At 33.4% G+C, this 27700-nt stretch overlaps 1 protein-coding gene across 3 annotated transcripts in view; it reads right to left on the bottom strand.

The window, feature by feature from the left end:
• The window catches only part of LOC128557823 (DNA damage-regulated autophagy modulator protein 1-like), a 110683-nt gene that overhangs the window by 39660 nt on the left and 43323 nt on the right, over positions 1-27700 (bottom strand). Inside the window, exon 1 of one of the 3 annotated variants that reach the window (XM_053546240.1) lies at positions 7501-7634. The exons of the other annotated variants lie outside the window; for them this stretch is intronic. The gene's annotated coding sequence lies outside the window, so the exon portion shown is untranslated. Of the gene's footprint in view, positions 1-7500; positions 7635-27700 lie in introns of those variants that run through there. 3 annotated transcript variants of the gene reach the window in all.

Raw genomic sequence — 27700 nt, 5'->3', positions numbered from 1 at the left:
ACTTCAAAGAAACCTCCCACTAAGAAACGGCGGTATCTTAGTTCTGTTGTCAGTGGTAAGGCCATCACAGAATAACCGGTGATAGAACAGATTAAGGAGCATGAGAATGCCAAAGCCAAGAAGTCCACGTCTCCGAGTCGGAAAATTAAATCTGAACCTCAACCTGGACCATCTGGGACTACAAGGCCAGTAACAACTTCTGCTGACAGTGACGTCTCACTTGATGAGGACACTGACACTGATCTGTGCTGTGTATGTAATTTGTTTACCCCACAGGAGGTCCGCCAGAATACTTCACTCATATTTGTTGGTACAGTGCACAAAATGTGAACATTGGGTTCATTTAAGGCTTTGTACCCCAGTGAGAGTTGTTAGAAGGGGGGATGATTTTCTATGTAAACATTGTACTACAGAAGAGTAGATGGCTAAAGTAGGCTAAATAAAGATGACATAGTTCTCATGTACATGCTTTTATAATTATGTTGTTACTATGAGGTAAACATAGAAATAAAATATAAAAAACCCATTTATCTATGTGTTTACATATTGTAGAGGCAGTTTGCAGATACTGGTGGCTAGCGTAAGTATCACATTTATCTTGTACTTGTTCCAACAGTGTGTTATAAAGATATAATTAGGCAGCCAATCAGAGGCGTCGTTTCAGGTCACTCTAAACAAATATGGCAGCTCTCATGCATGGCTGGATATGACAGCTCAATGAAAATTAAATAGAAAATTTGGCTCGGTTGTACAATCGTTATTTAGTACAAAAAAAAAACAAAGACAAATATCAAACAGGGAATGCCACGTACCAAAATCGCAGCCTCCCCAAAACGAAACCTACAGCACGCAGACGTGCACACCACAAACACACGCACACACATACACACACAAAGTCAACACACGAGGACAAAACGAACAAACAAAGGAACACAGTGGGGCACCGCCTTGGAACGGTCAGTGGCAAAAACACCACTGGGTAACTTAAACCGGTGTATGGTGCGCACCCAAACTCACTCTTACCCCCACCATGTCCCAAAGACACGGGACAGTGTAAATAAAAGTAATCCCCTCCAGGTGAATCTCTAACACACGTAATGGAAACAAAAAGGCATGGCATGGTTTGTTAAATCTAAATAAAACATTTATCAATTGAGATAAGGTATTTACGGTAGTACGGTGGTATGTTTAGGACATGCGATTATTTTTTTAGGATTAAATTATTTTGAGCGATCAACATCTTATCTCGTGCGCACGACATCTTATCTTGAGCGATCAACATCTTATTTCGAGCGATCAACATATTATCTTGAGCGATCAAAATCTTATCTTGAGCGATCAACATAATATCTTGAGCGATCAACATCTTATCTCGTGCGCACGACATCTTATCTTGAGCGATCAACATCTTATGTTGAGCGATCAACATATTATCTCGAGCGATCAACATATTATCTTGAGCGATCAACATCTTATCTCGAGAGATCAACATCTTATTTCTTGCGCACGACATCGTATCTCGAGCGATCAACATCTTATCTCGAGCGATCAACATATTATCTTGAGCGATCAACATCTTATCTCGAGCGATCAACATATTATCTTGAGCGATCAACATATTCACTCGATCAATCAACATCTTATCTCGTGCGCACGACATATTATCTTGAGCGATCAACATCTTATTTCGTGCGCACGACATCTTATCTTGAGCGATCAACATCTTATCTCGAGCGATCAACATACTATTTTGAGCGATCAACATATTATCTCGAGCGATCAACATCTTATCTCGAGCGATCAACATATTATCTTGAGCGATCAACATATTATCTTGAGATATCAACATCTTATCTCGTGCGCACGACATCTTCCGACTTCTAGACTTCTTACTTCCTTCTTCTAACTTTCGCACTTTTGACTTCTAACTTCCGCACTTCTGACTTCCAACTTCCTGACTTCATACTTCCGACTTCCAACTTCCACACTTCTGACGTCCGACTTCCAAAAAAGGAAAGTTGGCAGTCAGAAGTGCGGAAGTTTGAAGTCGGAAGTCAGGAAGTTAGAAGTCAGAAGTGTGGAAGTTAGAAGTCAGAAGTGCGATAAATAGAAGTTGAAAATAAGAAGTCAAGAAGTCGGAAGTAAGAAGTGTGGAAGTTGGAAATCAGAAGTCGAAAGGCATGAAGTTAGAAGTCAGAAGTGCGGAAGTTAGAAGTCAGAAGTGCGGAAGTTAGAAGAGGGAAGTAAGAAGTCAAAAAGTCGGAAGTAAGAAGTGTGGAAGTTGGAAATCAGAAGTAGAAAGTCTGGAAGTTAGAAGTGCGGAAGTTAGAAGTCAGAAGTGCGGGAGTTAGAAGAAGGAAGTAAGAAGTCAAGAAGTCGTAAGTAAGAAGTGTGGAAGTTGGAAATCAGAAGTCGAAAGTCAGGAAGATGGAAGTCAGAAGTGTGGAAGTTAGAAGTCAGAAGTGCGGAAGTTAGAAGTAGGAAGTAGGAAGTAAAGAAATTGGAAGTGAGAAGTGCAAAAGTTAGAAGTCAGAAGTGGGAAATACGGAAATCAACTGTCCCTCCTGGGAGTCCATACTTCGCCCATATATTAAACGATTTTCCTTGTTTTCCCTTAATTCATACATGCAACTTTTCTGCGCGAATTAATCAGTCGAACTGAAATTTGTTACTGTTCTAACATGCAGTATGCATCATTGGTTATGTTCATTTGATTTTGAAGGTAGGATGACCAATTATATGCATTGCTCTCCCAATTGATGTGATAAACTTGTATGCTTTACTGATGACCTAAATGCACACACAAAGGGCCTTAATATATATAAATAAGATGTCGTGCGCACGAGATAAGATGTTGATCGCTCAAGATAATATGTTGATCGCTCGAGATAAGATGTTGATCGCTCGAGATAATATGTTGATCGCTCGAGATAAGATGTTGACCGCTCGAGATAATATGTTGATCGCTCAAGATAATATGTTGATCGCTCGAGATAAGATGTTGATCGCTCAAGATAAGATGTCGTGGGCACGAAATAAATGTTGATCGCTCGAGATAAGATGTTGATCGCTCGAGATAAGATGTTGATCGCTCAAGATAATATGCTGATCGCTCAATATAAGATGTAGATCGCTCAAGATAATATGTTGATCGCTCAAGATAAGATGTTGATCGCTCAAGATAAGATGTTGATCGCTCGATATAAGATGTTGACCGCTCAAGATAATATGTTGATCGCTCGAAATAATATGTTGATCGCTCGAGATAATATGTTGATCGCTCAAGATAATATGTTGATCGCTCGAGATAATATGTTGATCGCTCGAGATAATATGTTGATCGCTCGAGATAAGATGTTGATCGCTCAAGATAAGACGTCGTGCGCACGAAATAAGATGTTGATCGCTCGAGATAAGATGTTGATCGCTCAAGATAATATGTTGATCGCTCGAGATTAGGTGTTGATCGCTCAAGATAAGATGTTGTGCGCACGAGATAATATGTTGATCGCTCGATATAAGATATCGTGCGCACGAAATAAGATGTTGATCGCTCAAGATAAGATGTCGTGCGCACGAGATAATTTAATCCTAAAAAAAATAACACATGTCCTAAACATACCACCGTAGGTATTAGCATTTTAAGGTGACAAATAATTCCTTAAGGGCGTCGAAACTGGTCACTCGAGGATAATAACAAAATTATTAAAAAGAAGAAACCTTAGGTGCAAAAAGATTACTAAAGTTCAACATTTGATTCATCACATGGTATTTTTAAATAAAATTTATTTATCTTTATTTTTGATTCGTTCTCAGCATGATATTTAATGCCATCATTTCGTCAATTTCTGTCTTCTATTTTCCATATAAAATGTGTAAAAATCGCATACATGCGTTTCTTGAGAGCAATTTTTTTGTATAAAACCATTGATATGAAAGCTTCAGTGCAAATAATTTCCTACTCTCATTGAATTTATTTTTTGAATGATATTTATTTCATTTTTGTGAAATAAAAATTTGATTCGTTCTCAGACGGTTTATTTCCACTAATTTGGAAGAAAAATTAACTTCAGCGCGAAGTTGTTGTTGTAGTGTCATATGCAGACCATATTATTATGCCGCGTGAACATGCGGTATTGTGATCAAAAGGTTAAAGTAATGATTAAATCAGTTAAGTTAATTTGTGTTTGAATGCTTTATTCGTGTAGGTTTTATCTAATGTATTTTTCCTCCGCGAGTAATTCATTTTTTGTTAATATCACAAATTAACAACATATGAAATTCAATTAAATATTGCAATGAATATTTCGGTTCTGAAAAGAAAGAGATGCCCATTTCTTCTTCATATGTTATTGTTCTCATCTTATTTCATATACATTTAAATATCAGTGTCAATTATGCAAATTTTGCCAATTAAACATTAAAAGAGAAATATTTTCTATCGGCCCTTGGATCATAAATGCAAACTGTCGGTATTTTTTCTAATCGGTTACTGTACAAAAAGGTAAAACAGACAGCAGTCTTTCAGTTCTGTTATCAAATAGCACATGCCTATGTGAAATGGCGTCTTCGTTGCGACCACATTCTTGTATTGACTATGTTTTTGCAATGTAAATAAAGTTTCTGCATTTAAAACAGAATTGATTTTTACTTCGGTAACTTTATAATTATTTTTGTTTTCGTGAAAATTTTACATGGTTTCATAATCTTTTCACATATCATAAAAGTCTTCGTGATTTACTTACTTTCATAATTTATTGTACATGCTCAATTCAAGATAATTGTACATGAAACCATTTCTGTACTGTAATCTTATTGAATGATAGTTTATAGAAGTAATAAAACATACAACACGCGTAAATCCTTTTTTATCGGACCTGTAATAAAATTTGCCAATCACCTTTAAATAAGGAGCGTTAAAAAACACAGACGTTTACAACACTGATAAGGCTACAATTGCGTTATAAATCACGGGTATTTTTTTTTGTGCAAAATACCTGTACCACGCTGATTGCCACTATTTTTTTTTTAAATTTTACAGACATACCATAACTTCCGATTCATTAAAATTTCCTATTTTGCCAGTATGTTAAGAATTACTATACCTGTGTTATAGATGGTGATCAACTGTTAAAAAAAAAAAAATAAACTTATATATGTATTTTTGTGACTTAAAAATGGATGTGACATTACAGAAGCGGACTGTTCGTATCAGAAAACGGTCATTTCTATGTGTGATGCTAATGAATCGTCAGTAAATGATATCAAACAGAAATTGGATTAGGTACTATATAAACAAAACTTAGAAACGAGAAAAACCTTAAGAATTACTGAAACAGTATATATGTCAAAACAGTAATAGTCAAGAAATACACAATATATGTATGCACTGATATTGCAATGAGGTTTCATAGATAGAAAATATTAATTTTTAACGATGATATTTGTCAAAGTTTACACAATGTAAATATGTTAGATATCTGAATAGTTGCAGACTTGCAGTTAGTTTATACTAAGTATGCAGCTTTTTATGTTAAAATGAGCAATAGAGCAAAGCACTATTTTAGATTTTGTACAATTTAAGTGTTGATTTATACATTCTTCTTATATAAGAATATGTATGAAAATATGGTTTTTATTGCTGACAGATGTGTTATATGGAGTATTAAAATTTAATTATTATAAAATAACATGTTTATAATCTATGATTCAGACAATTACATATTAAATATTCTTTTGGTAAAAATCACTTGTTTTATTTCTATTGAAAAAAAATCCCTTCTCCATAGTTTGTAACTAAAGTGACATTTCAATTAAGCTTGTTTAATTATCTTATGGAAAACCTTCTGTTTTATAACACTTGATATTGAAATAAACATCAAGTTGACAATACCCGGAGGCAATAAATATCAACATCGCAATATCGGTCACCTCTTACCAATACCATATAGCTGTTGTCTCCCCTGATATCGATTTTCTGCAATATCAGTCATGAGGTCAATTCTTCCTCATGTAAATGATATATTCGATCGCGGATAATGTCACAAAAATGCAATGTGTTGTTTTAAGGCTTTTATATTGAAAAATGAGTATTACATAACAAACATTTTACGATAATTTTGATAAAAAGGAAGGGCCGGTATCTGTTTAAAACCACAATGAATATTCCTTTCTTTTTCTCAAACATATAATTTATTTACATTATTTCAATTTTGCATTCCTATAAAGATAAATTTTATAACAATTTTGTCAGGATATATTAAAAAATATAACTACTTAGAGCATTTTTATCAAAATAACGGAAGTAGTTGCGCATGAATAAACTTGAGAGTAAACCTGCTTTTAATACTATAAATAGAAAGATATTAACACAAAACACTTAAATGCAAAAAATCTTAAAGATTTATTAAAAACTTAGCGGAATATAACGATTTAAAAAGAAATTTACTGAAAATATCCTTTATATGAGTTGTCTGCCCCTGACAAGAGAAGGCGCGAAAAGTCAGTGTTCCATATCCAGATTTCTATTTGACATAACCTTCAATCATTTTATGTTCATGGCTTGTATCTACTAAAAAGTGCAAGATCGAATGACTTATAACCGGGCTATTACTACGTGCAATATGATAAAGCGTCCTCGCTTTCTTGCACTGAGGCCCGAAAAAAGTTTTATTAATTTTCGGTGCGTTATATATAATATTGAAATAGTTTGAACTAGACGTATTACTAGGAAAAGTTGCGACTGCGGAGTTGTTAAATAAATCCGCAATCATTTCCGACAATTTATTAATACTGGTTGCGGTCGGTTTCACAGCTAAATTGGTCAATGAATATTCTATATCGCTCAATTTCTGACGATTAATATTTGCTATAAAATCGTTTTGTAATGCATTTAACCATTTCGGCGGTTTATGCGACACATGTGCTGTTTTTTCATTGCTTGAGAACTCAGACTGATTTGCATCCCTTAGTTCAGAAAGTAACATACTTAATTGGAGAATGGCGTGTCCGTCAGAAAATAATGGGTCTGTTTCAATGATTACAAAATTTGAAAAATACGAAAAACATTTGGCAGTGGCAAAAATGTAATCTATGACAGATATTCCCCTGTTAGTAAATAGTCAAATCAATTAGACATCGGTCTTTCGGGTTCGGCAAATAGTTTTGACTATCGGCCGATAAAACCTTCAACAAGTGTAATACAACAAAACATAATACTTAACTGTAACATATGAGTATTTTTCGTCAATGTATGATTGCTTTGCTTACAAAGTTAACTTGCATAGGTTATATAATTCTGGTAACAAATAAATTAAATATTTTAAACAGAAGTTATATTCAAATTTATTTAAGAGACAAACCAAACTGTGATATAATTATATCGCATCTAAACTCCAAACATTGACTTTATTCAGTAAGAAATCACTCTTTGGGATATATTACCTTAATTAAAAAGAAAATATGGTTTAAGATAAGTACGGTAATCATTTAAATACGTACTCCAAATTATTCCCAAAATGAAGAACAGTCCAACTTTACGATACAAACACAATAGTTCATATACATTTGCTATATAAAAAAATCGATTATCAGTTAAGTTAATTTTGTCAAATGATTGTTGAACAGAATAACTCATGTCTCGTGTATTTAATAACTCTCCCGATATTTTCAAAGATGAAGTGTATATACCATATTTTTAATCTGCCATTTTTATACTCCCCATAAATTTCCATTTAAGTGCACCCTCGTGAAATTATTACACTTGACGGAGAACCGCTTTAGTGTATAAAAAGTGTTGGAACACAGCTATGTTTGCTATAAATTATTTCGATTCGAATATATCTTTTATTGTAAAACTTAGATAAAATGTAAAAGAACTGTTTATTGGCGCATGTATGGTGCCAAATGGTAGGTTATCACGTTAGCCAGGACCGGAAATCGTAATACGTCTTGTGGAATAGTTTCATTTGGACGTAAATACTGGTGAATTATTCTACAACTTGAACTGGTTAAGGAAAACAAATTCCAAGATAATGAATACAAAGCAGATAATATTGTATAAACAATACCAAGTAAATGTGACCATTTAACAGCGGGGTGCTAATCATTTAATTACGACAAGCATAATATCAAATATCAATTCTCTAATTATCTCTGTAAGATCAGATAAGGCACTTTAACAAACCAGTTTTATTTTAGTATGTTAATAAGAACAGCCAAATTGCCTCCTATGGAACTATAATTGTTTTACATAGTTCGCACATCACACAAGAAAAGCACAAAATATAAGATACCACTTTTAACTTGTAGTTTGCAACTCAAACATCATCGGATAAGGTGTTATTTCGCGAAATATTCTCAAAACTTTTAAACTTACTGTATTTGTTTTAGACATAAACTGAATAATGGAGGTGCGTGCTTTCTTGGTAAAAATATGGAATTCGACAATTAAAATTTTATTTTACATTTTCATGTTTGAATTATTTCAATTGTCTTTTCAGTCTGTTTGATATTTTTTAAGACTTCTTTTTAATTTTTTTCTGAACATTTAGATATCTAAAATCCATCATAATCAAACATTGATTTGCTGGTATATCTAAGTGCAGATGGAAGAGATATATTGATAAATTATTCCAAATATTTCGTCCGATTCAACATAAGTTATAGACATTTCAAATTTAATTTTAATTTCCATTTGAAATAATGATAAAAAGCAATCCAAATTACTTCATTGTTTCAATCATGTTTTATTCCTTAAGATTATGCGATTAATATTGCGTTTAAAAACAATATTCTGTTAAATTCAATGGACAATCTCCAAAAAATACGAGATGATTTCGTAAAAATCAGCGGCATACTTCTGTTTCTGGTATTTTTCTTTTAAACCTTTTCTTTGAATACGTAAATGTAAGGTATAAGTATATAACACTAAACACTATTAATGACAAACACGAATTTCTATCTATAAATACTGCATGACACCCTTGCGAGTATTTTATGCAGGTGCGCGTCAGTGTATAAGAGTTTAAAAGCAGGAATGTACAGGAGAAATAAAGTAATACATAATGTATTTGTGAGAATTTGAGACAAAGCTGATAGTGCTAGTAAAAAGGCGAAATGTACAGTAAAAGGATTAAAACAGCCTGGTCACTCAGAAGTCCTTGCCCAGTTTGGTTACCCCTTGCCTAAACTGGTCCAGGGTAGGTGCCTGAGCAATGTCAGCCGGCAAAGAATTCCAGAGTATGATGGAAGCCGGATAGAAGGAGAACTTGTAATAATTACAGGGTGTTTGAATTTGCCGAAATGATAGGGAATGCATATGTCTAGTGAGCCGGGTGGGAGGTAAAATATAAGATGGTATTGGCACTGCAACCAGTCCATGGACAATCTTGTAAAACATCAGTAGCCTAGCATCATTCCTTCTGTTTGCAAGGGAACGCCACCCCAATTGTTCTAACATATGTGTGACATTGCTGTAACTTGAGAAGTCACAGGTGACCCATCGAGCGGTCCTGTGTTGGACCATCTCGATTTTATGTATGTTGTGCTGTGTATATGGACTCCACACTGAGCTGCAGTACTCTAGTTGTGGTCTAACAAGGGCTTTGTAGGCAAACTCCCTAATATTTTGCTGTTTGGAGGGAATATTGCGCTTAATGAAGTTAAGTGTTTGACTAGCTGTTGAAGTGATCTGGTTTATGTGTTTGTTCCAGTTTAGATCTGAAGTGATGCTAACACCAAGGTATTTTGCATCACTTACGGTTGCTAGTGTCTGCCCGTGTAAAATGTAAGTGGATTTGTAGGGGTGTTTAAACTTCGAAATATTAATCACTGTGCATTTGGATGGGTTGAATTCCATGTCCCATGTGTGTTCCCATTGTTGTAACCTGACTAAGTCCTCTTGCAGAGTATGTTGTTGTGTAACATTGTTGACTGTGATATAAGCAACAGTATCATCAGCAAATAACCGGACCTGTGAAACTATATTTTCAGGCAGGTCGTTTATGTATAGCAGAAAGAGAAGAGGGCCGAGGACAGAGCCCTGTCGGACACCAGATGTGACCGGGACCTCATCCGACTTATCACCATTGACTAAGACGGACTGACGGCGACCAATGAGAAATGATTTGACCCACTGCAGTGTGCAGTCCTAAATGCCATGTTGGTGCAGCTTATATAGTAACTTTAGGTGATTAACCTTATCAAATGCCTTTGAGAAGTCGAGGAGTATTAAGTCTGTTTGGTGACCTTGAATTAAATTCCTGGATAGGTCCTCGACAATTTGCTAGTATCTTTTACCGCAAATGGAAGAGACATAGCAAATTACGAACGACTTTAACGTACATTTTAAATTTTTCAAATTGTATTGCAATTTCCGTTGAAAAAATCGAAAAGTAAAATAGAAAAATGTGGAAACTTAACAGGTCGCCCAACACGACAAAAACAAAAATGTTGCAGGCTCGGTTTGATTGAGCCTGTTCATGGAGTAGTGGAAGCTACCGTCCTCGCCCTCTAGCCCCGGTTTGAGAATTCAACATTTACACATGTTAAAACTACAAAAAGCAATTTAGAGGCATCCGCAGATGTAATCAAACGGCGGTGAACATGGAACCTTCAATGATACACGTGTTGAGGCGTATAGTTCCATGAAGAGCGGCGTTTTGTCCCCAGATAAAGTAAAGGGTTTGCCCCAAACGAGAAAACAATGGGCAGAACTAAACAAACTGGAATTTAGAAAGGGGATCTGAGGTTATGGAGCTTGCGTATCACAGGAACTGTCAAAAGACAAAATTAAAAAGCAGGCACCATATCCAAGGGGTGATTATACAATACCCAAGGCTATGAAAGCGGGAGTATTGGAATCACCCAGGACGAAATGGTCATGTTGAGAAACTAAACAGTACCAATAACACGACATAAAAGACGTGCTGAACGATTTCAGAAGATCGAAATATAACTTAATCATCGTTTCAATGATGTACTGTTTATTAAGATCACACAATAAATATTTCGATGAGTAAAAAATTTCTGTTAAATGTGACGGAAAACCGCAAAAATACGGGATAATTTCGTAAAAAATCTGCGGCATACTTCTGTTTCTAATTTTTCTAATTTATGTAAGATATTATTAGGTTATTTATAAATCACCATTATCAAACACGAATATGATAGTATCTTTAACCGCAAGACATGATAAATTAGGTGCGACTTTCCACTCTTTATACGACTTTACCTCATAACTTAATTAAGGAAAAACTTACTGCCCTTATTCAAAAAACTTTTGCCAGAGAAAATGCTACTTTCCTCGCTTGCAACTTCGGTAAAGCAATTTTTACTAGTTGCATTGTAAAGAATTTTACTATGTGGACCTGTGACGAAGTTTGTAAAGCCCTTTCCTCTTTATTGAACAATATTTACGTCAGGTTTGGGAATGCAATTTTCAGACAAGTAATTGGTATTCCCATGGGAACAAATTGTGCACCCCTTGTTGCAGATCTGTTTTTATATTGTTATGAAAGAGATTTTATGTTGAGCCTTTCTCAAGATACACAGGCAGACATTATTACTGCATTTAATAATAATCACGCTATCTGGATGATATACTTAATATGGATAATCCGTTTTTTGATCAGTTAGTGGAAAATATATATCCCAGAGAGCTGCAGTTAAATAAAACTAACAACTCAGAAAATACTACTTCATTTCTAGATTTACATCTCTCTATTTACGAACATTTCATACATACCAAAGTTTATGACAAGAGGGATGATTTTAATTTCAGTATTGTAAATTTCCCACATTTGGATGGAGATGTACCCCAGGCTACATCTTATAGGGTATATATTTCTCAGTTAATTCGATTTGCAAGAGCGTGTAGTCATGTTGAAGATTTCAATGAACGTAACTTATTTATTACAAATAAGCTTCTTCAGCAGGGCTACCGTTATTATAAATTACGTAAATACTTTTCTAAATTTTACTGTCGTAATTCAGATTTGGTTTTAAAATACAATAGCAATTTAAAATCACTTCTGCGGGAAGGTATATCAAAACCCGCTTTTTATGGGGATGTGGTTTACAAACTTCGTAAGATTTTGGGTCATGGCAATTTTCCATTTGTATTTAGTAAAGTAATTAAACGTTTTATGAAAAGAGGTTATGACTTTGGAACATGGTGGGGGTAAGAGTGAGGTTAGGTGCACCATAAACCGGTTTAAACTCCCCAGTGGTGGTTTTGCCACTGACCGTTCCAAGGCGGTGCCCAACTGTGTTCCTATATTTGTTTGTTTTGTCCTTTGTTGTTTCATTTTCTGTGTTGTGTGCGAGGGTTGTTCGTGTGTGTCTTTGGGGTGGCTGCGTGTTTTGAACGTGGCTTTCCCTGTTGGATATTCTTCCTTGTTTTTTAATATAAACTGAAGAATTTCAAATTTAATTTATAAGTTAAATATTCGCAAAATCACCCCAAAACGATCACATATTGTCAATTATTAATCATTCATAAAGATATCAAGATACAAAATTCTATATAAAAAAGTTAAAAAAATGAAAGACAAAAACGAAGGATTTTATGTGAGATTTCCGCAAAATTCTGCGAAATCAGAAATGGTGTAAGCATAAAAGCTCACCATGAGCCTTCAGTGAGCTTAAAAGGAAATGTCAGTTTTGGTATATTTTCTAGGGAAAATATTTCTTAAAAAAAAAAAAAAAAAAAAAAAAAAAAAAAAAAAAAAAAAACCAAGTCGGAATTCACCTCTTGGATATGGTGATTACTTTTTTAATTTTAGTGTTTTAGACGTTTCTGTGATATGCAGGCTCCATAACCACAGATCCCTCTCTAAATTCCAGTTTGTTTAGTTCTGTCCATTGTTTTCTCATTTAAAGCGCTGCCATTATTTTTTCGCCGCTTTTCATGGAATTGCACTCTGTGCATCATTTAAGGTTCCATTCGCAACGCCGTAAGAATACATCTGCGGATATCTTTAATTTACATTCTGGTATTTTACATGTGTACATGTTGAGCTGTGCTTAATCCGGGGTTAGAGGGCGTGAACGGTAGCTTGTACTTCCACTCCCATCCATGAACAGGCTCAATCAAACCGAGCCTGCAACATTTTCGTTTATGTCGTGTAGGGCGAACTGTGGTTTTCCACATTTTTATTTTATTGGTCTGGTACATGAACTTGTTTGGCTTTTTAAACCTGTTTTAAACTTCAAAGTCAGAGTCAGAACAGTAGGATGAAAGAGTCATTTCGCTCATAAATTTATAATCCAAACTAAAACCATTAAAATGTATTCTATGACATCTTGCATGCATAAAATATACAGAACGGGAAAAGACCTTTGTATTTCTTCCTTAGTAAGAAAACATATATCAGCAATTCTTATTCTTTAAATGTCTTCTCGCAACCTTAATTGGGCAAACACTTCCTTTTCAGACATTCCACACCCTTGGCAAATACAGAGTGGAGTGGGAGGAAACCGTGACGACGATAATTGTACATTTCGTCAAAAGGTCTGATATGTTTGATCGTAGTTATATATGTGTCAGATTTAGTAAACATTTATTTTAATAACAAATGTGTCCGATTTGTTATATTTGTCCTTGCAAATAGGTATATATATATATATGCATCTTAAATTACATAAACGACTCCTTAGTTACATATGAGTTCCAATCACATCTGATACAATATTTTACGACTGGCCTAGTCATGAACAAACTTGTGTTACGATATTCATGAGTGACTTACATGAAAAATCTCACTAAACCGATATTTTTCACTCAAAGAAAGATATTTTTTATAGTTTTCGCTGAGAAATATTTCAGATACAATTCACTCTGATTTTTCAACTACTTACTGAAAAATTGAACTGTTATAAAAATAATTTCTTAATGTTCATTCCTTAAATCGAAATTAGCACATTCGCATTTTCATTAAATTTAATCGACATTGAATGGCTTGTACTCAGATTTGGAACAGTTCAGAAATCAGGAACTAGATGCTGATGTTTATTATTTGTATTCAATGAGAAGAATCATAAAGCTGATGTCCTTTATTGTATTCAGAGATAAGGAACAAGATACTGTTTTGTTTGTTTTGAGAGCAAAGAAACATGAATCTGATATTCCTTGTTTTCTGATCAGAGATATGGATTATGGTGCTGATGTTCTTTGTTTGAACATGAAGATAAGGAACAAGATATTGATGGTTTTATTTGTATCTAGAAGTACGGAGCATGATGCTGATGATCTATGTATGTATTCGGAGATAAGGAACATCACGCTTATGGACTTTGATAGTTTTCAGAAATAAGGAAAGTGATGATGATGTCCTTTGTTGTATTCAGAGATATGGGACATGATGCTGAAGTTCTGTTTGAATATAAATCTTAGAAACAAACTGCTGATGTTATTTTTTTTCCAAAATAAGGAACATGATGGTTATGTTCCTCATTGCAAAATGTTGATGTTCTTTACTGCATTCAAAGATAAAGGAAAACATACTGCTGATATTTGTTTGCATTCAGATAAATGAACATGCTGCTCATGTTGTGATTTGTATTCAGAGATAAGAAACACGATGCTGATTTTCTTTTTTTCGTAGAGGGAATGAACATGATGCTGATTTTCTTTGTTTGTATGCAGAGATAAGGAACATGATGCTGATTTTCTTTGTTTGTATGCAGAGATAAGGAACATGATGCTGATTTTCTTTGTTCGTAGAGGGAATGAACATGATGCTGATTTTCTTTGTTTGTATGCAGAGATAAGGAACATGATGCTGATTTTATTTGTTCGTAGAGGGAATGAACATGATGCTGATTTTCTTTGTTTGTATGCAGAGATAAGGAACATGATGCTGATTTTCTTTGTTTGTTGAAGGACGGAACATGATGCTGATATTCATTGTTTGTATTCAGAGATAAAGAACATGATGCTGATTTTCTTTGTTCGTAGAGAGAAGGGACATGATGTTTATATTCATTGTTGATATTCAGAGATAAGGAACATGACGTTGATTTTCTTTGTTTGCATTCAGAATGACAAGAGGATTATATATAGCATACCAGATTAGCTCAACAGGGAGAGCACAGATCTACGGATTGCAGGGTCGTAAGTTTGTTCCCCGGGCGAGGCGGAAGATTTTCGTGACAATTTGATAACAGATATTATGTCTGAAATTGTTTATCCTCCACCTCTGATTCACTTGGCAGTTAGTGGCGGGGAGGAGGATACTACTGGCAGAGAATCAAGGAACACTGGTTAGGTTAACTGCCCGCCGTTACGTAACTGCAATACTGTTGAAAGAAAAACACGACATTGACTTGTTTGTATTCAGATATTATGAAAGTATGGCTAGCATAAACACACGGGGAAAATTATCACAGCCAATCTTCTGAGAAAAATATATACTATGGGTGGCTCTAAGAGTGTTAATGTCCTGTCATTCCGCTAGAGGCTTTTAATGCATAGATATACGCATGGAACGGAAAAATATTTTTAGAACAACATGTTTGTTAGACAAGCAGGCTACTGTCGTCATTAATACCTGGATTTTCAGTAAGATTTCCAGTAAGACATTAATCCGAAATTTAAGCACTTACCTTCTTATCGATGTAGAATAACTGAAAATGGGTTCTATGGGTAATGCAAGATCGCCAGATGTGTAACATTTATCGGATAGTTCACTGACTAGTTAACATTGAAATGTTTTTACCACGGAACACATAGCGCATTTAAATCAATATGCAGTCAAATAAATGAGCTGTTTTTTCTGCAGATGTTTCCTATCAAATACTGCAGTTCTAAATGATTTCGACATGAATAAATAAAGCTAGATTTTGCAGGAAATTATCTCTTCAAATTTTGTGATTTGTTATCATCTGTGATCCAGTCGACTTTTATCTTGATCCAGTAACAACAAAAGATATTGCATTTCTTTAACATTCCAGAAAATAATATAAAAATGTTATTGGATAACAAATAGATAAACTGAAAGAAAAGAGACAGGGATGCTAGTGTGTTGATATATTTTTATGCTTTTACCTACCACTTACAGCTGTAATATTAAGTAAATGAACTAACATGGTATGTCAGCAATGCTATAAACAGGTTCAACATGTCATATAGGTAAAACTCGTGAAAACTTCAATATCAGATACAAAAGTAATTGTTAATTTTGTCTATTTTCAAATATATTATTTTTAAAACTTTTCCTCAAATATTTTCAGCGTAAAAAAGCCGGTTAACTTCAATCACGGTCGCAAAAGAATCTAACAGGCTTTTCAGCATTTCACCAAATCTTTTTTTCTTTACAATAGTATTACTATTAAAAACATTAAACTAAACATAATGTGCTGAAAATCATCAAAAATGTATCACATGAGACTCTATTTGGAGATATATTGAAATACCTATAAAATAAAAGTGAGCCTGTTCAATTCTGCTACTGAATGATACCAGGTAGCTGTTTTTACATTCTAATTATATTTTGCCGCAAAATTACAAAAACATGGCACATTTAATAGCTCTTATATATATATATGTATAATATTAGATTTCACCGTTATTCTATAATGAATCGAACATAATATCGACTGAGATTGAACAAAGTAAAATTAGAACTGGAATCTATGAAACAAAATGGTCAAATGACAATAATAGTGTATGTGTGCATGTATGTGCATGTGTGCATGCGTATGCGTGTTTGTGTGAATAAGAGAGAGAGAGAGAGAGAGAGAGAGAGAGAGAGATAATTACATTATTGTCATTAAAGTTTTTGGATATTAACATAACATAAGTTTTATTTAATCGAAGTTAGAAATTAGAAAATGTTGTATACTAACAAAATCAGACAAGCACTATTAAACGATTCTGTATGTAAATGTAACGTGCACTGAGCGTTACGCACGGATAACAGGTATATTATAATATATAGTAGATTTTTCGCTAGGCTTACTTGCATAAATATTTAAGACAATTTTCTCGTAAATGATTGGTATGAAATACAATAACTGTGATTGCTAAAGACTAAAACAAATAAAGTCTGGTTTATTTTCCATTATTTATCTAGTAAACACCCTCTCAAAGCAGCGTTGTCCTTAACAAGAACACAGATAATGGATATAATAGTAGTTTTAACTTAAACCCTTCAGACTGATATGTTTTGACCCGCTGATATGTTATCTTGTTTGGTTGTTTGTAAGCTTATTTATATTCGCAACCGGTAACCCATGCGGGCGACTCCTAGTGCTAGTGTGAGGATAGTGCAAGATAAAAAGATGCTCCAAATCCAGAAGCGTCAATGGTTCTTTAGCGTGTCAGACGTAAAGCATCAATACAAGGGACCCTCATCCCAATGTAAGTATGTTGTTTAGTTGGAGGAGCGTTGGCTTGCACTCACGATCCCTTGTTTCGTAAACAGATATGTTTAAAAAATATGTTCTAGGAATTCATTTATGACTGACACGAACTATTCAAAACAATAACATCACGTCAGAAATCGTCAAAATTAACCCAAAACAAACTATTTGTTCTCATTAATCTTTTCATGGAAGACAAATTCGTTTGGACATTTTAAGAAAAATGAAAGTTAATTTTCATCACTGCTGACACGAACGTGCAGCATGGTCTTGACTGGAAAATGTGTAACCAGAATAAATCACTGGGATTGTGAAGAATAAAAACTGGAAAGAATATTTATGGCAGGCTATGCTTACTGTTGCAGAATCACAAGTGAAATATGGGTTAGAAGTTTGTGTTACATAAATCATAATTATGCCAGACTGCTTAATTTGTTGTGATTTGTAGCTTTACAGCCTGTGCAATGCGATCACATTCATATAAAAAACAATGGCGCTATATATATCAACAGCATAAATCATGGCACGGTTATTCAAAAAGTAATATCACTAAAAGCATCATCTTTTTGTAATGCCTTGGTGTTAAATTATTCTGTCTGAAAGAATATCAAGAAGTCAAATTCTACCGGTTTTGCGTACCTAGTCTACGTTTTTGTATAAATAAAGGATTATCCCTTATAATTAACATTCTTCTCATTGCTTGAAGAAGCAGACGCAATTTGAGATCAGTTTATTTTAGTTTTAGAAGTGTACAGTTCAAACGTGACGCTCTTTTGCATTAAAAATTGATGGGTATTTACCATTTGTATGTATAAAATACCTTAGATTTTCTTAAACGGACTTAAGTTTTAACATTACATACAAAAAGACTGATTATCCGTGCACGCATTTCAGTTCTACTCAGATGTAAGCTCTACATAATCACTTTTATCAATGTCATGCTGCAAATCAATCGGAATTAATTCGAAGTTGCAGTGAAGAGCGCCATACAGTTAAGCCCGGATGGATGAGAACATAACCTGCCAGTTGTAATTATTTTCATCAGAAATAAATGTAAAATGGCCTTCAAAATTGCTATCCAGAAATTATGAAAAATGCTTAAGAGACTGATGGCATACGAAGCAAGTTATATTTTACACCAATGTCACAAATTTTAACTAGGCATCTTCAATACTTGCTTGAATTTCCATTTCCATCAGCATAAGATACAAATACTAATGTCTCTAAGGATACAGCTGGTTCTTTACTTTTATGTGCAAAAACTGAATGATCCCAAATCAACAAGCTTTGTCAACTTTTTTGGGGGACAAGTGAAAAAAAGATTCTTTAATATATTTAGGAGTAGATTGGTATTTTGTTTCACACTTTTTCTAATCTCTTGAGGAATACTATTAATTAAGATGAGGGACATAGTTCAACAGATATTTCTGTAAACATTTGGCGATGTTTGCAATGCAGAAAACATAGTGCTCATCTTAATGAAACTATACGCGAGAGAGGTCAAACAGAGGCTATCAATAAATAGAGTATAAAGTGTTTTCTCCCTAAGATTTGTTTACTGTCTGTTCAACATCAACATATTTTGGATGTCATTGAAAGGAGTGTCAATTTTATCAAAATAAAAGTATTTGCCGTAATTTTATATGCGGTACATAATTATAACAGTATATCTTCAAAATATTTGACGTGTCAGAAAAATATAAAAAAGACTCCGATCTATGTCAAATAATTATCACTTTATATGCAGTAATACATTTGTTGCATCACCTTAAATGCAAAATTGCAAAATACTTTTGCATGTATGTAAATGTATAGAGTTAATTTTGTCACGGCAGTTCATACTCAAGTGCTAAACAGAACTGTTAGTTATAACACCAGGAAGAACATAGACCATAGGCTGGCAAGTATGTTTTATCAAATCAAGATGTTGTGCTGGTACAGTACAAATATAATCGGTTTAGATACTCATTTGTAATAACTGAAGTATTCCCCCAACCAAATTTAGCTTTTTCTAAACTTAGTCATACATTACATGTGGTTTCTTACATACACATGCTACATAACAACATAACACAAAATGACAAGCAGATTACTGACTGAAATCATGTGGTCCCAAACAAAGGTTGCAATAATTAGTTATAACCAAAAACAATAGGTAATGGTAGATTTCTCGGAAGCACAGAGCACCACAAACACAGCCTCAGAGTCACGCATTTGCAAAGTAGGCCCACAACAACAAAAAAGCTGTAACGGAAAAATAATATAGACGGGTTGCTTCACGTAGTATAATTGCAATTTCCACAACTTCGTGTATTGCAGTACTTTTTTACGTTTGAGCAAAATAAACATCAAACATGAAAAACACAGAAAAAGAACAGTTCAAAATATGCTCAGGATCATACATTTAAAGAGCCCAATATAAACAGTAAAGTTATTTTGAACAAAGAAGGTGCATACTCCTATCAGGTTTAATGGTTGTCTATGACCCAAACAAATTTTATCTAAATCTATGAGCAAGTGCATTCTCTACAAATACCAACATACATAAACATCAATGATTAAAGCGAATGCCTGTATTTGTTCCAGAAAATGAAAAATTCAACTGAAAATAGAAAAAAGTCAGTCGTAGGACAATATAAACGTGACTGCATGCACATAGCGATGCAATAACAAATCACATAAAAATTACAGTTCTGTATAGAAGATGCGAAGAAGGGAAGGAGACAAAATACTATAGGTCTGATATAAATGTTGATGCTAGAATTAAAAATGAAACAGTTGATTATTTTCAAATGTTGAACTTTTCTGATTTTGTTTTTACAGAATTGATTGCATTATCTTCAGTAAGAATATTGTTAAGAAAATCTGAAATAAATGAAATTTCTGTAGCAGCAATACGTCAACATATTAACTTTTCACTATGACTGAAAAGCAAATCATGTCTTACTCTCCATTTTTTGCGCTGTACAAGTTTATTTTTCAAATTGAAAAGAACTAACCAAGTAGGCACACAACGTTGAATCACGATTCAACACTTAAATTTGGTCGTGACGTTGGTCAAAATTATATCAACCTTCAACAACTATAGGAGATGCTTTATTGTTGTTTATTCGCTACCTGACGTTGAATCAACGTTGAATATTGGTTATGTTTCAACCTTCTCAAAATTGATTGAAATAAAAAGTATTCTGAAAATTGTTTCAAGACCAATACTGATCGACTTGCATTTATAACTCAAACACTCAGACTGCCAGTATGACATTAAAATAAAAAGTATTCTGAAAATTGTTTCAAGACCAATACTGATCGACTTGCATTTATAACTCAAACACTCAGACTGCCAGTATGACATTAAAATGCATGTTATTTATTGTTGCGTCTGTACATTTGACATAATACATTTTTATCATATCTTAATTAAGGTTGTGATTCTAGTTATTGCTACAGTCCTCAATAAAATTCATAATTACAGGCTTATAATATTTCGACTTATTACAGTAGGTACTGTAACAGTTTTCTTCGATTTTCAAAAAATAAGTCTCAATTATTATTGAATTTCTAAGTTCAAAATAACACCTGTAAATAAAAGTTAAATTAGAACTCAAAAACATTCCAACCTGAGATGGTGTGCAAAATAGTCTATATAAATTGACAAAAACAGAAAAATAATAATTGCAAACAATGTTTCTTTTCTATCGGTAACTATAAAGTTTATCAAAATCAAGTCGTGGGTTTTAGAACATGCATCTACCATAAGTTCTCTATAAACAGGATTAGTGTATAACCTTTTAAAGGAATGCTCGCATTCCCTTTGTGACTTTTGGTCATTAATCCCCTAATGTCCTAGTCCTATACATTACTATTCCTTTTGCAAACAAATTTCTCTCACAATTTTGGTGGTATTGTTGTACACATCTTTAATGTTATAGTTATAACAGTTGCTGAATAGGAGAATGAAAGACTATTGGTGCCTTCTTAAATACACTAGTTATTATTCTGAGATGCATTTCTGAATATAACACAGTAACTATTTCCATAATGTCTATCTATGGAAGAGTATTTACTATTTGACTAGAAAATTAAACATACAATGTGAACTATAAATGATATTTCAAATAATGAAAATTTTATAAGACCTGAATTTCATTTGTAAAGATTAATCAATAACTAGCAAGCTTACTTTATATTTTCAGAAAAATGCTGCACACGATTATAATCTCAAACGAGGATGACTGTACATAAATTTGGACTTGATGCAATTTAATGTTTTCAAATTATGAAAATATGAAGTGATAAGTCCCCAACCATTTATCAACATTATTTCAACGTCTAACCAATACCAGTTTGGAAGTAATGCAAGTCCTTAGCCAACTACAAGTATTAAATCTATAGATAGCAACAACTGACAATACAGACAGTAATTTTTCAACCTAAATTAAATAATACTTGGTTGATTTCAACCTGAATTTAATGTTACGCCAATGTTGAAACAATATTTGAACCTTAAAATCAACGTTGAATAATAGTTGAAGCTTCGACGTTGTTTCAAAATCAAATATAAATTCAACCAAAATTCAACGTCGAAGTTGAATCAACATTACTGTGCCTGCTGGGAAACTTACACCCCTTTAAATCCTATTTAGAAAGGATAGCAAATTTTTTTAAGCACCTATGGAGCTTTATCAAAACATTAACTTCCTTGATGTTATCAAGCCATGGCCGCAATATTTACGGAAACTATCATATCTGAGGAAGGTTGAATGAAACTTATTTCCTTCTTTCTTTCAAATAAAGGATTAATCTATAGACATTTTCAGTCGTTCAGAGCATTTAAGTAGTCATATATACCCAGTTAGTTGATCATGTCTCCTACGAAAACTCTGAAAAAAGTGAAATATTATGTTTATTTAGCCAAGAGTATGATCACGAATGAGAATGCGTTTCTACAGCAAACGAATAGGATTTAGAATCCCTTTACTTTCTTGTGAATTGCTTGTGTTTTGTTATAAAAGAAATACATATGTAACAATATCTATATGTTATAATAATAGTAGATATGCTCAAAGTACCCACCATGGAAAATGGTTCATTAGTTTAAATTGCAACTGGCCCTTATTTTTATTCAGTTTTCGTATTAAAGAGCGTTAGAGAGAGAGAGAGAGAGAGAGAGAGAGAGAGAGAGAGAGAGAGAGAGAGAGAGAGAGAGAGAGAGTTGTAAATTAACTTGATTTTAGCGAGCATCAAAATGTTACTTATAATGCTTTCAACTCTTATATACACTCGTTTATATAACCATATAATCCACATAAAGCACCTACATATTGGTTTTGTGGCAGCAACAGAATCGTTGCAGCTCTAGATATTGATAGTTGTATATCATAAGATGCATCTGCTGCTTCATCGGAATGCTAAAATGAATCACAACGTTCGACAGCACGCAATTTACATGCATTCAAGTTCTCTTATAAATATTAGTCGTGGTAAAACGGCTTTATGGAAACTTCCTGTTCATTCGTTTTTTTATGTAACTATAAACCAATTTTCTTCCTTTGTAATGAACGAATATCAAATCACCATTGATTACACAGTCATGTTGTATAGACAAGTGATGTTAAAGCAACGAGGGACACGTGCTTTGATAAAATTTCAATTTCGGTTAGACTTTTCCTTCGAACTGATTCAATTTAGAAACGTGTTTAGAGTTACATATCTGCTCTTTACAACACCCTTCAATCACAACGACGACAAAAACAACAACAAACGAAAGTCATTAGGAGATTCAAACTACTTTTTTAACGGATGGAACTATACAAGAAAACTAAATGAGAGATTTCTCGTAGTTTCTTCTGCTTTTTTTAAACATAGTCGATACCAATTGAAACTCAAACAAAAAGCGGTAAGGAATATACTTCTAAGTCGAATTAAGTTTTTGCATTACGGTTAAAAGTTTTAACTGTTTTAACTAAAAAAGCACCTTTTTGCTTTACACTACAACTTGTTATTTATAATTATTACTATAACATTATAAGTTTCTATTTCCGAGGGAGTAAAAGCGTTATTTGAAATTTTACGGCCACATGAGAACTAAAATGATGGACTGAAAAATGTGTATCGTTATCAACTATTGCCGCCCCCAAATATCTAATATAGAGCTTGTGATGTACTTTGTACGTTGATATAGGTCTTACTTAGTATATAGTTTAAAGTACATATTGTACATATCCTAACATACAAAGGTTCAATTCACAAAGTGCATACGCGAAGAAAACTTCAAATAGTGCAAATCTATTTGTGCTTTTTCCTTTCTACTATTGTCGCTTTTCATTTAACACTTCCGCTAGTACCATAAATTAGCTATTATGTCATCATTATCTACAAAGGAATTCTTAAAGCGAAACGTATCATGCAATATGTTCGAAGATACAAAATAATTGTTAAATTAGACAGATAAAAATATTTATGATACAGATAATGGTTTATTCATATTGTCATTACCAATTTCAAGCTCTCTTTGATGTTGTAATTTATCCATAATAAAAACAAGATGAACAAGAAGTGTCTGTAGTGCTCAAGCCCTTTCAACTGCAGTGCAAAATGGTTTATTACTAGTCGTGACTTCCTTATTGGCATTGCTGCTAAGAAACAATGCTTGAATGTCAAAAAAATGTGTTGAAGTGGATAGGTAATGCAAAATAATTAAGACTGACAGAATTTCGATAATTATAGGTACAGGGAGTGTCAAGACATATGAACCTATTTTGCATATTGTCTTGAATTTTTATTACAAATTGGTATGCAAAATAGTGAAACTTTATATTGAAATGTATACAGAATAAAGTTTTATTCGGATTTAAATATTAAGATTTAGATACTTTCAGGACATTTAATGCAATAAACATTCTCCTTTTTTAAAAAAACGTGTTCAACATGACGTACGTTCGTAGTAACTACAGATATTTCTACAGTTAGGTGTTTCTATTTCTTCTGCCTACTATTGACTGAACGGTTAAACACCAAGTATTCACCACTTTTTGAATTATGCTTAGTCTTTGTAGCACAATTACTTCGTCTTGTATATTAGTTTCGGTCCATATACAAACTAGGTTCAGAGTTAATTTGACTTGGTTTACGTTATTGTACCACATACCCAATATATTTTGTGATTTTCAGAAATGCAATTTGCAAATACCATTAAATATTTTTAGTCAGGGTTATTTTACTTATTTGTAAATTTGTTACATTATAATAAACACGATTCCTTTATCAATAGCTTCAAAAGTAATGTTATAACATGCATTTAGATAAAATATATAACATCACTCTATGCATCGTTTACTGCTTCCAAGGATTCTGTGCTTTATTTTTATTTTGGTTAAAGACAGAAGGTTGGATTTATCTGGAAACGAAAATAGCATACCAGACAGGCTCCATAGCGTCGTTGTTGCTAGCTTGTTGTAAATATATTCTTTTAATGTATTACATTTAAGTAACATAGTATGTCTTCAAATAAATTGATAAGATCTGAAATTAAATTTACAGACAGATGATTATCTAAGAAGTGCTTTAAAATGTTATAAATTAAATGTTTGTTCATCTAGAACTTTCAGAAAATTAATGCTTCCGCTTCGTTCAGTTTGATTTCTACACAACATTGAGTCCAGAAGGATGAGAAGATTTCTGATGATTATACGTCCCCTAGGTATACTAAGAATAAAAGGAATATGACATTATATTTTTAGTGAACTAACTATTTATCAGTTATATTGATATAGCGCAAAAGGGGGTTTACAAGCCAGAATCTTCATTTCTTTAGCTTTCTGAAGTAGAATATTGCAGTTCCAGTAAGTTATGAAGCATATGGCTTATTAGAAATATTTTGCATATTTAAGCAGAGTTGGTGCCTAAAACTTTAAAGTATATTTGCTTTCTGTCGAACGGAAATGTGGAGAACCTCGATTTTATTTTTGTTATGATTTAGTTCTCATAATATATTATTATATATGACGAAAGTGGCCCATGCCAGATACCTCTTCCGTGACTATTTAGATTTCAAGGCAAAAGTAATCCGAAAGTAATTCCTAATCCATATTCTAATTCAAAATCTATGAATTTACGTACATATATTTTAGGACAGACGACATATATATATATAATAGCATAAATAAGCCATCAACACTGGCGTCAGTTTTATAATATTCATATTTCAAGAATAAGCAAGGGCTTAAAACATATGAAATATACAATAGCCGTACGAAAATGTATATTTTTTTCTGAAAGTTACACAAAATAAACATTTAGAATAACGAAGTTATTCCACCTTTTTTAGCAAGTACATGTTGTTTACCAATCTACTTAATGGTGTATACGTACCTTGCTAGGCTGCAATTACAAAAACAAATCTATAACTGAAGTGTACAAACGGTATCAAGTGTCATAAGTATGCCATAACGAACAAAGCTACACACAAATCTGCCTTTCGTAAAATTAATGATATGCGTTTCAGTTTTTGCAGCTGAAAATGATTAGCAATTATAATAATGGGTGATAATGTACATTATGAATATTGTATGAATGTTTTGTACAACGATGTACCTGTATATGTGTACAAGTTAAATAAACTATATTCTGTTCTGTTCTGATAATAAAATCTATAAGAAAATCATTTGGAATGGTAGAACGCAACCGAGCAACATCATAGCAGAATCTGTTTGACTGTGACTGTTCAGGAGGGGATAATGCAACACCCTACACGTCCCTTAGCGCAGGCTTAAAGTGAATTCTATTATAGAAATACATTAAATGGGCTTCAGTACCCATTCATAAAGCGTTTCAGTAATACCACTCATCTACATGTATGAATGTGCATATAACTTTTGCCTTAAGAATACTTTTGAATTGGTCTACAGAAATGTATGTCGGTAAACAAAATGATTTAGCTGTTTTGGATAAATCTTCTAATCGATAATATACTAGCTGTTTGTGGTATGACCATGGGTAATTTTTATTAATATACTAGCAAATATCCATCATTTGCTCAAATACGATTTTCTAGTTACCTTTGTCAGCAACTTTCTTAACTGCAAGCATTTTAGGTTTAGATTTGCTGTCGGACGGTGAGAAACCGCAACATTTTATGCTTTGATTGTGCGTGTTGCAGATTTTCGATGAAACTTGCTTGAATTTAACTTTTAATGTTGCAAGTGCAACAATTGGCTGTTAAAGTTTGTATCAAGATTTCTTATATGCACACAACTGTTCGGGTATCAAGGCAAATGAGTTACAGGTATACGTTCCGATTGTTTCCGGCAAGAGTCCACTTTTAAACGGATGCAAAGACCTGTTTTGATATACTGAAATATAAGGAACCCGATTACATTACTTACATTTACAAATAAACAATGCATTTTTTCTGCAAACAAATCCAACAATTTCTGATATTATGTCAGTTTTCTTCTCATAGTTGTCACATCCTATTTTGGATACAATTAAAATGGACGAAAACCACATTAATGATTTGACCATTTTACAAGTAAGGAATCCATACATCACACTATTTAGAGTCTGTTGTAAGTAGTAAGATCCTTTTGGAAGCATAGAACGCTACCACTCATATTAATATCATACTCGGTTTGACTGTATACTAAGTTCTATCCTGCCAATTGCAGTATTTTCGACCCGATATCAGGGTGCCGTATATCTTTCTTGATATACTGTCAGTTGACACGTGACCAGTGATGTACGGTTAGTTGATCATGTGACCTTATGATCGATATTGTTGTCATAAGAAATTTTGCATTGAAACAATCACCATTGTGTTGGAAATGTCTGAACTAAGAAAACTAGAGCTATCACTAAAGGTGATAAATGTACCCCCCGCATGCACTGACACAGTACATTGCAATTTGACGCACACAAGATTGCATAATTATCTGGACTTTATGTATATAGACTGTATGTATACAGTATAGTAACAAACAACAAAGTCCCATAACTATGCAGAATATTTATCTAAAAGAACGTAACATGCACCATACACAACTAGGGTTGGTACTGATCACTTGTGTGAAGTTTCATTAAATTGTGTGCAAGGGTTTGGAAGATTAGGCGCGCACAAGATTGCATATGCAGACTGTAAGTGCATAGTATGTTAACAAGAAACAAAGTCCCAAAACTCTGCAAGTTTTGTTGTTGAAAGAATCTAACATGCCCCATGCACAGCTACTGTTGTTACTGATCACTTGTGTGAAGTTTCATTAGATTGTGTCAAGGGGGTCAGGAGAGATGGTGCGCACAAGATTGTGTCTATGTATATAGTAAAGTAACAAAAAACAAAGTC

Source organism: Mercenaria mercenaria, chromosome 6 (assembly GCF_021730395.1).
Source record: "Mercenaria mercenaria strain notata chromosome 6, MADL_Memer_1, whole genome shotgun sequence".
Taxonomy (NCBI): domain Eukaryota; kingdom Metazoa; phylum Mollusca; class Bivalvia; order Venerida; family Veneridae; genus Mercenaria; species Mercenaria mercenaria.
This window is presented reverse-complemented; position numbering and strand designations above follow the sequence as displayed.